The sequence below is a fragment of the Pseudophryne corroboree genome, chromosome 1, assembly GCF_028390025.1.
Source record: "Pseudophryne corroboree isolate aPseCor3 chromosome 1, aPseCor3.hap2, whole genome shotgun sequence".
Classification (NCBI taxonomy): Eukaryota; Metazoa; Chordata; class Amphibia; order Anura; family Myobatrachidae; genus Pseudophryne; species Pseudophryne corroboree.
Window position 1 is genome coordinate 17,422,271 of NC_086444.1, and position 15,904 is coordinate 17,438,174.

Here is a 15,904-nt window from a genome sequence, read left to right on the forward strand (position 1 = left end):
TGGTGTGTGCTGGCATACTCTCTCTCTGTCTCCCCAAAGGACTTTGTGGGGTCCTGTCCTCAGTCAGAGCATTCCCTGTGTGTGTGCGGTGTGTCGGTACGGCTGTGTCGACATGTTTGATGAGGAGGCTTATGTGGAGGCGGAGCAGGTGCCGATAAATGTGATGTCACCCCCAGCGGGGTCGACACCAGAGTGGATGGATATGTGGAAGGTTTTACACGACAGTGTCAACTCCTTACATAAAAGGTTCGATGACATAACAGCTGTGGGACAGCCAGGTTCTCAGCCAGTGCCTGCCCAGGCGTCTCAAAGGCCATCAGGGGCTCAAAAACGCCCGCTACCTCAGATGGCAGACACAGATGTCGACACGGAGTCTGACTCCAGTGTCGACGAGGACGAGACTAATGTACATTCCACTAGGGCCATCCGTTGCATGATTACGGCAATGAAAAATGTGTTGCACATTTCTGACATTAACCCAGGTACCACTAAAAAGGGTATTATGTTTGGGGAGAAAAAGCAACCAGTGGTTTTTCCCCCATCAGATGAGTTGAATGAAGTGTGTGAAGAAGCGTGGGCTTCCCCCGATAAGAAACTAGTGATTTCTAAAAAGTTACTGATGGCGTACCCTTTCCCGCCAGAGGACAGGTTACGTTGGGAGACATCCCCGAGGGTGGATAAAGCGCTCACACGCTTGTCAAAAAAGGTGGCACTGCCGTCTCAGGATACGGCCGCCTTAAAGGAGCCTGCGGATAGAAAGCAGGAGGCTATCCTGAAGTCTGTATATACACACTCAGGTACTATACTGAGACCTGCAATTGCTTCAGCTTGGATGTGTAGTGCTGCAGCAGCTTGGTCCGATACCCTGTCTGAAAATATTGATACCCTCGACAGGGATACGATTTTGCTAACCATAGAGCATATTAAAGACGTAGTCTTATATATGAGAGATGCACAGAGGGATATTTGCCGGCTGGCATCTAGAATTAATGCAATGTCCATTTCTGCCAGGAGAGTATTATGGACTCGGCAGTGGACAGGAGATGCAGATTCTAAAAGGCACATGGAGGTTTTGCCTTACAAGGGTGAGGAATTGTTTGGGGATGGTCTCTCGGACCTCGTTTCCACAGCAACAGCTGGGAAGTCGACATTTTTACCTCAGGTTCCCTCACAGCCTAAGAAAGCACCGTATTATCAGGTACAGTCCTTTCGGCCCCAGAAAGGCAAGCGGGTTAAAGGCGCGTCCTTTCTGCCCAGAGGCAGGGGTAGAGGGAAACAGCTGCACCATACAGCCAGTTCCCAAGAACAAATCCACTGCTTCCACTAAATCCACCGCATGACGCTGGGGCTCCACTGGTGGAGCCAGGTGCGGTGGGAGCCCGTCTCCGGATCTTCAGCGACCGGTGGGTTCGCTCACAGATGGATCCCTGGGTTCTACAAGTGGTATCTCAGGGATACAAGCTGGAATTCGAGACGTCTCCCCCTCGCCGTTACCTCAAATCAGCCTTGCCAGCTACTCCCCAGGACAGGGAGGTAGAGCTGGCGGCAATTCACAAGCTGTACCTCCAGCAGGTGATAATAAAAGTTCCCCTCCTTCAACAGGTACGGGGTTACTATTCCACAATGTTTGTGGTACCGAAACCAGATGGTTCGGTTAGACCCATTCTAAATTTGAAATCCTTGAACACTTATATAAGGAAGTTCAAGTTCAAAATGGAATCGCTCAGGGCGGTTATTGCAAGCCTGGAAGAGGGGGATTACATGGTATCACTGGACATCAAGGATGCTTACCTACATCTCCCCATTTACCCACCTCACCAGGTGTACCTCCGTTTTGTGATACAGGACTGCCATTACCAATTCCAGACGTTGCCGTTTGGTCTGTCCACGGCACCGAGGGTATTTACCAAAGTAATGGCCGAAATGATGATACTCCTTCGAAAGAAGGGAGTTATAATTATCCCGTACTTGGACGATCTCCTTATAAAGGCGAGGTCCAGGGAGCAGTTGTTGGTCGGAGTAGCACTATCTCAGGAAGTGCTACAACAGCACGGCTGGATTCTGAATATTCCAAAGTCGCAGCTGGTTCCTACGACGCGTCTGCTGTTCCTGGGTATGATTCTGGACACAGAACAGAAGAAGGTGTTTCTCCCGGAGGAGAAGGCCAAGGAGTTGTCATCTCTGGTCAGAGACCTCCTGAAACCAAAACAGGTGTCGGTGCATCACTGCACGCGAGTCCTGGGAAAGATGGTAGCTTCTTACGAGGCAATTCCATTCGGCAGGTTCCATGCAAGGATCTTTCAGTGGGATCTGTTAGACAAGTGGTCCGGATCGCATATTCAGATGCATCGGCTGATCACCCTGTCCCCGAGGGCCAGGGTGTCTCTGCTGTGGTGGCTGCAGAGTGCTCATCTTCTCAAGGGCCGCAGATTCGGCATACAGGACTGGGTCCTGGTGACCATGGATGCAAGCCTCCGAGGTTGGGGGGCAGTCACTCAGGGAAGAAACTTCCAAGGACAATGGTCGAGTCAGGAGGCTTCCCTACACATAAATATTCTGGAACTAAGGGCCATTTACAATGCCCTAAGTCAGGCAAGACCCCTGCTTCAAAACCAGCCGGTGCTGATTCAGTCAGACAACATCACGGCGGTCGCCCATGTAAACCGACAGGGCGGCACAAGAAGCAGGATGGCGATGGCAGAAGCCACAAGGATTCTCCGATGGGCGGAAAATCACGTGATAGCACTGTCAGCAGTGTTCATTCCGGGAGTGGACAACTGGGAAGCAGACTTCCTCAGCAGGCACGACCTCCACCCGGGAGAGTGGGGACTTCATCCAGAAGTCTTCCAGCTGATTGTACATCGTTGGGAAAGGCCACAGGTGGACATGATGGCGTCCCCCCTCAACAAAAAGCTAAAAAGATATTGCGCCAGGTCAAGGGACCCTCAGGCGATAGCTGTGGACGCTCTAGTGACTCCGTGGGTGTACCAGTCGGTTTATGTGTTCCCTCCTCTTCCTCTCATACCAAAGGTGCTGAGGATGATAAGAAAGAGAGGAGTAAGAACTATACTCATCGTTCCGGATTGGCCAAGAAGGACTTGGTACCCGGAACTACAAGAAATGATCTCAGAGGACCCTTGGCCTCTGCCTCTCAGACAGGACCTGCTACAGCAGGGGCCCTGTCTGTTCCAAGACTTACCGCGGCTGCGTTTGACGGCATGGCGGTTGAACACCGGATCCTGATGGAAAAGGGCATTCCGGTTGAAGTCATTCCTACGCTGATAAAAGCTAGGAAGGATGTGACAGCAAAACATTATCACCGCATATGGCGAAAATATGTTGCTTGGTATGAGGCTATGAAGGCCCCCACAGAAGAGTTTCAGCTGGGTCGATTTCTGCACTTCCTACAGTCAGGAGTGACTATGGGCCTAAAATTGGGATCCATTAAAGTCCATATTTCGGCCCTGTCTATTTTCTTTCAAAAAGAACTGGCTTCACTGCCTGAAGTTCAGACGTTTGTTAAGGGAGTGCTGCATATTCAGCCCCCTTTTGTGCCCCCAGTGGCACCTTGGGATCTCAACGTTGTGTTGGATTTCCTAAAATCACATTGGTTTGAGCCACTTCAGACCGTGGAATTAAAATATCTCACGTGGAAAGTGGTCATGCTTTTGGCCTTGGCCTCGGCTAGGCGGGTGTCAGAATTGGCGGCTTTGTCCTGTAAAAGCCCCTATCTGATCTTCCATATGGACAGGGCAGAATTGAGGACTCGTCCCCAATTTCTCCCTAAGGTGGTATCAGCGTTTCATTTGAACCAACCTATTGTGGTGCCTGCGGCTACTCGGGACTTGGAGGCTTCCAAGTTGCTGGACGTAGTCCGGGCCCTGAAAATCTATGTTTCCAGGACGGCTAGAGTCAGAAAGACTGACTCGCTGTTTATCCTGCATGCACCCAACAAGCTGGGTGCTACTGCTTCTAAGCAGACTATTGCTCGCTGGATCTGCTCCACGATTCAACTTGCACATTTTGCGGCTGGACTGCCGCATCCTAAATCAGTAAAAGCCCATTCCACGAGGAAGGTGGGCTCTTCTTGGGCGGCTGCCCGAGGGGTCTCGGCTTTACAACTTTGCCGAGCTGCTATCTGGTAGGGATCAAACACGTTTGCAAAATTCTACAAGTTTGATACCCTGGCCGAGGAGGACCTTGAGTTTGCTCATTCGGTGCTGCAGAGTCATCCGCACTCTCCCGCCCGTTTGGGAGCTTTGGTATAATCCCCATGTTCCTTACGGAGTTCCCAGCATCCACTAGGACGTCAGAGAAAATAAGAATTTACTCACCGGTAATTCTATTTCTCGTAGTCCGTAGTGGATGCTGGGCGCCCGTCCCAAGTGCGGATTGTCTGCAATACTTGTATATAGTTATTGCTTAACTAAAGGGTTATTGTTATGAGCCATCTGTTCAGTGAGGCTCAGTTGTTATTCATACTGTTAACTGGGTATAGTATCACGAGTTATACGGTGTGATTGGTGTGGCTGGTATGAGTCTTACCCTGGATTCCAAATCCTTTCCTTGTAGTGTCAGCTCTTCCGGGCACAGTTTCCCTAACTGAGGTCTGGAGGAGGGGCATAGAGGGAGGAGCCAGTGCACACCAGTAGTCCTAATTCTTTCTTAGAGTGCCCAGTCTCCTGCGGAGCCCGTCTATTCCCCATGGTCCTTACGGAGTTCCCAGCATCCACTACGGACTACGAGAAATAGAATTACCGGTGAGTAAATTCTTGTTATCATAGTCCTAGAGCATGACAGGAATACAAAGAAAAAACAAAAGAACACAACACATAATACTTTTCGTATACAGAGTAACAGGTCTTTTTTGATAAACCAAAGGATTTGTATATGTGTTCTACAGTATAATTACTGAGAGCCAGGTTCTATATTATCGTATTGTATTCAACTCAATGTTCTCATTCAACCCATCCGGGTGTAGGGTACCAAATTTCAAAATCCAATATACTTCCCTAGAGCAAAGTTTGTTGAACCTGTCCCCCTCTCTAGGTGTGGGGGCGACATGTTCAACACAAATGACAGATAGGCTACTCGGATCTCCCATATGTGCTTGTGAAAAATGTCGCGATACACTATGTTTCTCATACTTCTTAATAATATTCCTGCGGTGCTCCATGAATCTAACATGCATAGGTCTTGTGGTTCTCCCCACATAATTAAGGCCACAGCCGCACGTTAAAAGATATATGACATAGTTGGTGTCACAATTCATAAAGGTTTTTAATTGATATTGTTCATTGTTCCCTTGGAGATTAAGTGAGCATGTTTTTTTAGGCATATGGGTACATGTGGTACATCGAGTTTTCCCACAGTTGAAACACCCCGTGGGTTTGGTCGACAACCACATGCATCCTATCGGTTTCTCCTTTTCCAATTTTATGGGATCCAAAAAAGTAGGGGCTAATATAGTGTTTAGGGACTGATTTTTTCCTAAAAACTACTCGGGGTTTGGAGGGAAGTATTGATTGAGGGTGCGATCCTGTCTTAAAACTCTGCAATTTTTAGCAATAATAGATCGAATATCATGGGCTGAGTTGTTATATTTACAGACAAAAGCTAATTGTCTCCCCAGTCACTAGCTATACCCAGTTACCACCAGTCACCGTCCTGTTACCAGCTGATCCCCAGTCACTAGCTATACCCAGTTACCACCAGTCACCGTCCTGTTACCAGCTACACCCCAGTCACTAGCTATACCCAGTTACCACCAGTCACCGTCCTGTTACCAGCTTCTCCCCAGTCACTAGCTATACCCAGTTACCACCAATCACTGTCCTGTTACCAGCTGCTCCCCAGTCACTAGCTATACCCAGTTACCACCAGTCACTGTCCTGTTACCAGCTACCCCCCAGTCACTAGCTATACCCAGTTACCACCAGTCACTGCCCTGTTACCAGCTGATCCCCAGTCACTAGCTATACCCAGTTACCACCAGTCACTGTCCTGTTACCAGCTTCTCCCCAGTCACTAGCTATACCCAGTTACCACCAGTCACTGTCCTGTTACCAGCTACCCCCCAGTCACTAGCTATACCCAGTTACCACCAGTCACCATCCTGTTACCAGCTTCTCCCCAGTCACTAGCTATACCCAGTTACCACCAATCACTGCCCTGTTACCAGCTACTCCCCAGTCACTAGCTATACCCATTTACCACCAGTCACTGTCCTGTTACCAGCTGATCCCCAGTCACTAGCTATACCCAGTTACCACCAGTCACTGTCCTGTTACCAGCTACTCCCCAGTCACTAGCTATACCCAGTTACCACCAGTCACTGTCCTGTTACCAGCTGATCCCCAGTCACTAGCTATACCCAGTTACCACCAGTCACTGTCCTGTTACCAGCTACTCCCCAGTCACTAGCTATACCCAGTTACCACCAGTCACTGTCCTGTTACCAGCTACCCACCAGTCACTAGCTATACCCAGTTACCACCAGTCACTGTCCTGTTACCAGCTACCCACCAGTCACTAGCTATACCCAGTTACCACCAGTCACTGTCCTGTTACCAGCTACCCACCAGTCACTAGCTATACCCAGTTACCACCAGTCACTGTCCTGTTACCAGCTACTCCCCAGTCACTAGCTATACCCAGTTACCACCAACCACCGTCCTGTTACCAGCTACTCCCCAGTCACTAGCTATACCCAGTTACCACCAGTCACTGTCCTGTTACCAGCTACTCCCCAGTCACTAGCTATACCCAGTTACCACCAGTCACTGTCCTGTTACCAGCTACCCCCAGTTACCACCAGCCACTGCCCTGTTACCAGCTGATCCCCAGTCACTAGTTATACCCAGTTACCACCAGTCACCGTCCTGTTACCAGCTACTCCCCAGTCACTAGCTATACCCAGTTACCACCAGTCACTGCCCTGTTACCAGCTGATCCCCAGTCACTAGCTATACCCAGTTACCACCAATCACTGTCCTGTTACCAGCTGCTCCCCAGTCACTAGCTATACCCAGTTACCACCAGTCACTGTCCTGTTACCAGCTTCTCCCCAGTCACTTGCTATACCCAGTTACCACCAGTCACTGTCCTGTTACCAGCTACCCCCCAGTCACTAGCTATACCCAGTTACCACCAGTCACCATCCTGTTACCAGCTTCTCCCCAGTCACTAGCTATACCCAGTTACCACCAATCACTGTCCTGTTACCAGCTGCTCCCCAGTCACTAGCTATACCCAGTTACCACCAATCACTGTCCTGTTACCAGCTGCTCCCCAGTCACTAGCTATACCCAGTTACCACCAGTCACTGTCCTGTTACCAGCTTCTCCCCAGTCACTAGCTATACCCAGTTACCACCAGTCACTGTCCTGTTACCAGCTACCCCCCAGTCACTAGCTATACCCAGTTACCACCAGTCACCATCCTGTTACCAGCTTCTCCCCAGTCACTAGCTATACCCAGTTACCACCAATCACTGCCCTGTTACCAGCTACTCCCCAGTCACTAGCTATACCCATTTACCACCAGTCACTGTCCTGTTACCAGCTGATCCCCAGTCACTAGCTATACCCAGTTACCACCAGTCACTGTCCTGTTACCAGCTACTCCCCAGTCACTAGCTATACCCAGTTACCACCAGTCACTGTCCTGTTACCAGCTGATCCCCAGTCACTAGCTATACCCAGTTACCACCAGTCACTGTCCTGTTACCAGCTACTCCCCAGTCACTAGCTATACCCAGTTACCACCAGTCACTGTCCTGTTACCAGCTACCCACCAGTCACTAGCTATACCCAGTTACCACCAGTCACTGTCCTGTTACCAGCTACCCACCAGTCACTAGCTATACCCAGTTACCACCAGTCACTGTCCTGTTACCAGCTACCCACCAGTCACTAGCTATACCCAGTTACCACCAGTCACTGTCCTGTTACCAGCTACTCCCCAGTCACTAGCTATACCCAGTTACCACCAACCACCGTCCTGTTACCAGCTACTCCCCAGTCACTAGCTATACCCAGTTACCACCAGTCACTGTCCTGTTACCAGCTACTCCCCAGTCACTAGCTATACCCAGTTACCACCAGTCACTGTCCTGTTACCAGCTACCCCCAGTTACCACCAGCCACTGCCCTGTTACCAGCTGATCCCCAGTCACTAGTTATACCCAGTTACCACCAGTCACCGTCCTGTTACCAGCTACTCCCCAGTCACTAGCTATACCCAGTTACCACCAGTCACTGCCCTGTTACCAGCTGATCCCCAGTCACTAGCTATACCCAGTTACCACCAGTCACCGTCCTGTTACCAGCTTCTCCCCAGTCACTAGCTATACCCAGTTACCACCAATCACTGCCCTGTTACCAGCTACTCCCCAGTCACTAGCTATACCCATTTACCACCAGTCACTGTCCTGTTACCAGCTGATCCCCAGTCACTAGCTATACCCAGTTACCACCAGTCACTGTCCTGTTACCAGCTACTCCCCAGTCACTAGCTATACCCAGTTACCACCAGTCACTGTCCTGTTACCAGCTGATCCCCAGTCACTAGCTATACCCAGTTGCCACCAGTCACTGTCCTGTTACCAGCTACTCCCCAGTCACTAGCTATACCCAGTTACCACCAGTCACTGTCCTGTTACCAGCTACCCACCAGTCACTAGCTATACCCAGTTACCACCAGTCACTGTCCTGTTACCAGCTACCCACCAGTCACTAGCTATACCCAGTTACCACCAGTCACTGTCCTGTTACCAGCTACCCACCAGTCTCTAGCTATACCCAGTTACCACCAGTCACTGTCCTGTTACCAGCTACTCCCCAGTCACTAGCTATACCAAGTTACCACCAACCACCGTCCTGTTACCAGCTACTCCCCAGTCACTAGCTATACCCAGTTACCACCAGTCACTGTCCTGTTACCAGCTACTCCCCAGTCACTAGCTATACCCAGTTACCACCAGTCACTGTCCTGTTACCAGCTACCCCCAGTTACCACCAGCCACTGCCCTGTTACCAGCTGATCCCCAGTCACTAGTTATACCCAGTTACCACCAGTCACCGTCCTGTTACCAGCTACTCCCCAGTCACTAGCTATACCCAGTTACCACCAGTCACTGCCCTGTTACCAGCTACACCCCAGTCACTAGCTATACCCAGTTACCACCAGTCACTGTCCTGTTACCAGCTACCCACCAGTCACTAGCTATACCCAGTTACCACCAGTCACTGCCCTGTTACCAGCTACTCCCCAGTCACTAGCTATACCCAGTTACCACCAGTCACCGTCCTGTTACCAGCTACTCCCCAGTCACTAGCTATACCCAGTTACCACCAGTCACTGCCCTGTTACCAGCTACTCCCCAGTCACTAGCTATACCCAGTTACCACCAGTCACTGCCCTGTTACCAGCTACACCCCAGTCACTAGCTATACCCAGTTACCACCAGTCACCGTCCTGTTACCAGCTACCCACCAGTCACTAGCTATACCCAGTTACCACCAGTCACTGCCCTGTTACCAGCTACTCCCCAGTCACCAGCTATACCCAGTTACCACCAGTCACCGTCCTGTTACCAGCTACTCCCCTGTCACTAGCTGTACCCAGTTACCACCAGTCACCGTCCTGTTACCAGCTACTCCCCAGTCACTAGCTATACCCAGTTACCACCAGTCACTGCCCTGTTACCAGCTGCTCCCCAGTCACTAGCTATACCCAGTTACCACCAGTCACTGTCCTGTTACCAGCTACACCCCAGTAACTAGCTATACCCAGTTACCACCAGTCACCGTCCTGTTACCAGCTACCCCCCAGTCACTAGCTATACCCAGTTACCACCAGTCACCGTCCTGTTACCAGCTGCTCCCCAGTCACTAGCTATACCCAGTTACCACCAATCACTGTCCTGTTACCAGCTACCCCCCAGTCACTAGCTATACCCAGTTACCACCAGTCACTGCCCTGTTACCAGCTGATCCCCAGTCACTAGTTATACCCAGTTAACACCAATCACTGTCCTGTTACCAGCTACTCCCCAGTCACTAGCTATACCCAGTTACCACCAGTCACTACCCTGTTACCAGCTGCTCCCCAGTCACTAGCTATACCCAGTTACCACCAGTCACTGCCCTGTTACCAGCTACTCCCCAGTCACTAGCTATACCCAGTTACCACCAGTCACTGTCCTGTTACCAGCTGATCCCCAGTCACTAGCTATACCCAGTTACCACCAGTCACCGTCCTGTTACCAGCTTCTCCCCAGTCACTAGCTATACCCAGTTACCACCAGTCACCGTCCTGTTACCAGCTTCTCCCCAGTCACTAGCTATACCCAGTTACCACCAATCACTGTCCTGTTACCAGCTGCTCCCCAGTCACTAGCTATACCCAGTTACCACCAGTCACTGTCCTGTTACCAGCTACCCCCCAGTCACTAGATATACCCAGTTACCACCAGTCACTGCCCTGTTACCAGCTGATCCCCAGTCACTAGCTATACCCAGTTACCACCAGTCACTGTCCTGTTACCAGCTACTCCCCAGTCACTAGCTATACCCAGTTACCACCAGTCACTGCCCTGTTACCAGCTGATCCCCAGTCACTAGCTATACCCAGTTACCACCAGTCACCGTCCTGTTACCAGCTTCTCCCCAGTCACTAGCTATACCCAGTTACCACCAATCACTGCCCTGTTACCAGCTACTCCCCAGTCACTAGCTATACCCATTTACCACCAGTCACTGTCCTGTTACCAGCTGATCCCCAGTCACTAGCTATACCCAGTTACCACCAGTCACTGTCCTGTTACCAGCTACTCCCCAGTCACTAGCTATACCCAGTTACCACCAGTCACTGTCCTGTTACCAGCTGATCCCCAGTCACTAGCTATACCCAGTTATCACCAGTCACTGTCCTGTTACCAGCTACTCCCCAGTCACTAGCTATAAACAGTTACCACCAGTCACTGTCCTGTTACCAGCTACCCACCAGTCACTAGCTATACCCAGTTACCACCAGTCACTGTCCTGTTACCAGCTGATCCCCAGTCACTAGCTATACCCAGTTACCACCAGTCACCGTCCTGTTACCAGCTTCTCCCCAGTCACTAGCTATACCCAGTTACCACCAATCACTGCCCTGTTACCAGCTACTCCCCAGTCACTAGCTATACCCATTTACCACCAGTCACTGTCCTGTTACCAGCTGATCCCCAGTCACTAGCTATACCCAGTTACCACCAGTCACTGTCCTGTTACCAGCTACTCCCCAGTCACTAGCTATACCCAGTTACCACCAGTCACTGTCCTGTTACCAGCTGATCCCCAGTCACTAGCTATACCCAGTTACCACCAGTCACTGTCCTGTTACCAGCTACTCCCCAGTCACTAGCTATAAACAGTTACCACCAGTCACTGTCCTGTTACCAGCTACCCACCAGTCACTAGCTATACCCAGTTACCACCAGTCACTGTCCTGTTACCAGCTGATCCCCAGTCACTAGCTATACCCAGTTACCACCAGTCACTGTCCTGTTACCAGCTACTCCCCAGTCACTAGCTATACCCAGTTACCACCAGTCACTGTCCTGTTACCAGCTGATCCCCAGTCACTAGCTATACCCAGTTACCACCAGTCACTGTCCTGTTACCAGCTACTCCCCAGTCACTAGCTATACCCAGTTACCACCAGTCACTGTCCTGTTACCAGCTACCCACCAGTCACTAGCTATACCCAGTTACCACCAGTCACTGTCCTGTAACCACCTACTCCCCAGTCACTAGCTATACCCAGTTACCACCAACCACCGTCCTGTTACCAGCTACTCCCCAGTCACTAGCTATACCCAGTTACCACCAGTCACCGTCCTGTTACCAGCTACCCCCCAGTCACTAGCTATACCCAGTTACCACCAGTCACTGTCCTGTTACCAGCTACTCCCCAGTCACTAGCTATACCCAGTTACCACCAGTCACTGTCCTGTTACAAGCTACCCCCAGTTACCACCAGCCACTGCTCTGTTACCAGCTGATCCCCAGTCACTAGTTATACCCAGTTACCACCAGTCACCGTCCTGTTACCAGCTACTCCCCAGTCACTAGCTATACCCAGTTACCACCAGTCACTGCCCTGTTACCAGCTACACCCCAGTCACTAGCTATACACAGTTACCACCAGTCACCGTCCTGTTACCAGCTTCTCCCCAGTCACTAGCTATACCCAGTTACCACCAGTCACTGCCCTGTTACCAGCTACTCCCCAGTCACTAGCTATACCCAGTTACCACCAGTCACTGCCCTGTTACCAGCTACACCCCAGTCACTAGCTATACCCAGTTACCACCAGTCACCGTCCTGTTACCAGCTACCCACCAGTCACTAGCTATACCCAGTTACCACCAGTCACTGCCCTGTTACCAGCTTCTCCCCAGTCACTAGCTATACCCAGTTACCACCAGTCACTGCCCTGTTACCAGCTACTCCCCAGTCACTAGCTATACCCAGTTACCACCAGTCACTGCCCTGTTACCAGCTACACCCCAGTCACTAGCTATACCCAGTTACCACCAGTCACCGTCCTGTTACCAGCTACCCACCAGTCACTAGCTATACCCAGTTACCACCAGTCACTGCCCTGTTACCAGCTACTCCCCAGTCACTAGCTATACCCAGTTACCACCAGTCACCGTCCTGTTACCAGCTACTCCCCAGTCACTAGCTGTACCCAGTTACCACCAGTCACCGTCCTGTTACCAGCTACTCCCCAGTCACTAGCTATACCCAGTTACCACCAGTCACTGTCCTGTTACCAGCTACACCCCAGTAACTAGCTACACCCAGTTACCACCAGTCACTGCCCTGTAACCAGCTACTCCCCAGTCACTAGCTATACCCAGTTACCACCAGTCACTGCCCTGTTAACAGCTGCTACCCAGTCACTAGCTATACCCAGTTACCACCAGTCACTGTCCTGTTACCAGCTACACCCCAGTAACTAGCTATACCCAGTTACCACCAGTCACCGTCCTGTTACCAGCTACCCCCCAGTCACTAGCTATACCCAGTTACCACCAGTCACCGTCCTGTTTCCAGCTGCTCCCCAGTCACTAGCTATACCCAGTTACCACCAGTCACTGTCCTGTTACCAGCTACTCCCCAGTCACTAGCTATACCCAGTTACCACCAGTCACCGTCCTGTTACCAGCTACCCCCCAGTCACTAGCTATACCCAGTTACCACCAGTCACTGTCCTGTTACCAGCTACTATTATTTTACTATAATTTTTAACCTTTCTCTTGCCACTTGTCATGTGCCTAAGTGTTTTAAGTCATCTATTATTGTCCCGGTCCCCAAAAATGGTAAGGCCAGTGAGCCAAACGATTACCGACCAATTGCTCTGACATCTCTTATAATGAAGGCCTTTGAAAGATTGGTTATGGGACACATAAAAAAAAGTATCCCAGCCAATCTGGATCCTTTTCAATTTGCATATAAAGCAAATAGGTCGACAGATGACGCTGCTATCACCTTGATTCATCGTGTGGCTACCCATCTAGAATCCACATGTTCCTCTGCGAGAATTTTGTTCGTGGATTACAGTTCGGCATTTAATACAGTAATCCCAACATCATTAGTGTTTAAATTATCTGAGTTGGGATTGAATAACTTTGTATGTAGATGGATCTTGGATTTCTTGACTAACAGGCCCCAATCTGTTAGATTGTACAATTCCCTGTCAAGCGAACTTGTAATCAGTACAGGGGTGCCTCAGGGTTGTGTACTGAGTCCCCTGCTGTACTCTCTGTTTACCTATGATTGCCATTCAAATTCGGAGTCAGTTCACATTATTAAATTTGCCGATGATATCGCAGTCGTAGGTTTAATAAGTAAGGACGATGAGTCAGAATATAGATCTGAGGTCGCTAGGTTAGAAGCTTGGAGTCAAACTAATCACTTAATTTTAAATGTAAAAAAAACAAAAGAAATGATTGTAGATTTTAGGAAAATTCACATGCAGCCTTCTTGTCCCCTAGTCGTAAATAACCAGGTTGTGGAGACAGTTGAGTCCTTTAAATTCCTGGGTATTAACATCTCCAATGACCTGTCTTGGGGTATCCATACACGATGTGTTGTTAAAAAATCTCAACAACGCCTGTTTTTATTGAGGAAAATGCGCATGGCAGGGATACGTAAGGAGATTTTAGTAAACTTTTATTCAGCAATTTTAGAGAGTGTCCTCACATACGGAATTATAGTATGGTTTGGAAACTGTACTGCTATAGAACGTAAGTCCCTTCAGAGAGTGGTTAAAACTGCAAGTAGAGTAATTGGAGTCAGCCTGCCCTGTATTCAGGATATATATGAAAAAAGGCTCCTCACTAAGGTGAAAAGTATTCTGGGAGATCTATCTCATCCAAATGGGGGGATGTTTTCTGTGTTGCCATCTAATAGGCGTTACCGTTCTATTCTTTGTCGGACAAACCGGTTAAGGGGTAGTTTTTTCCCAAAAGCAATAAATATGTTAAACCAGATAGGACCGAGATAAATTGACAATTGGGAATGTCTTGGGTTTAGGAGTGCTCTCTTCGTTCTGTTCTTATGGTCTCTGTATATGCTTGCTTTTTAGTTTCGTTGATTGTTCATTGAACTATTGATGACAATAAAGTATTATTATTATTATTATTATTATTATTATTACTCCCCAGTCACTAGCTATACCCAGTTACCACCAGTCACTGTCCTGTTACAAGCTACCCCCAGTTACCACCAGCCACTGCTCTGTTACCAGCTGATCCCCAGTCACTAGTTATACCCAGTTACCACCAGTCACCGTCCTGTTACCAGCTACTCCCCAGTCACTAGCTATACCCAGTTACCACCAGTCACTGCCCTGTTACCAGCTACACCCCAGTCACTAGCTATACACAGTTACCACCAGTCACCGTCCTGTTACCAGCTTCTCCCCAGTCACTAGCTATACCCAGTTACCACCAGTCACTGCCCTGTTACCAGCTACTCCCCAGTCACTAGCTATACCCAGTTACCACCAGTCACTGCCCTGTTACCAGCTACACCCCAGTCACTAGCTATACCCAGTTACCACCAGTCACCGTCCTGTTACCAGCTACCCACCAGTCACTAGCTATACCCAGTTACCACCAGTCACTGCCCTGTTACCAGCTTCTCCCCAGTCACTAGCTATACCCAGTTACCACCAGTCACTGCCCTGTTACCAGCTACTCCCCAGTCACTAGCTATACCCAGTTACCACCAGTCACTGCCCTGTTACCAGCTACACCCCAGTCACTAGCTATACCCAGTTACCACCAGTCACCGTCCTGTTACCAGCTACCCACCAGTCACTAGCTATACCCAGTTACCACCAGTCACTGCCCTGTTACCAGCTACTCCCCAGTCACTAGCTATACCCAGTTACCACCAGTCACCGTCCTGTTACCAGCTACTCCCCAGTCACTAGCTGTACCCAGTTACCACCAGTCACCGTCCTGTTACCAGCTACTCCCCAGTCACTAGCTATACCCAGTTACCACCAGTCACTGTCCTGTTACCAGCTACACCCCAGTAACTAGCTACACCCAGTTACCACCAGTCACTGCCCTGTAACCAGCTACTCCCCAGTCACTAGCTATACCCAGTTACCACCAGTCACTGCCCTGTTAACAGCTGCTCCCCAGTCACTAGCTATACCCAGTTACCACCAGTCACTGTCCTGTTACCAGCTACACCCCAGTAACTAGCTATACCCAGTTACCACCAGTCACCGTCCTGTTACCAGCTACCCCCCAGTCACTAGCTATACCCAGTTACCACCAGTCACCGTCCTGTTTCCAGCTGCTCCCCAGTCACTAGCTATACCCAGTTACCAC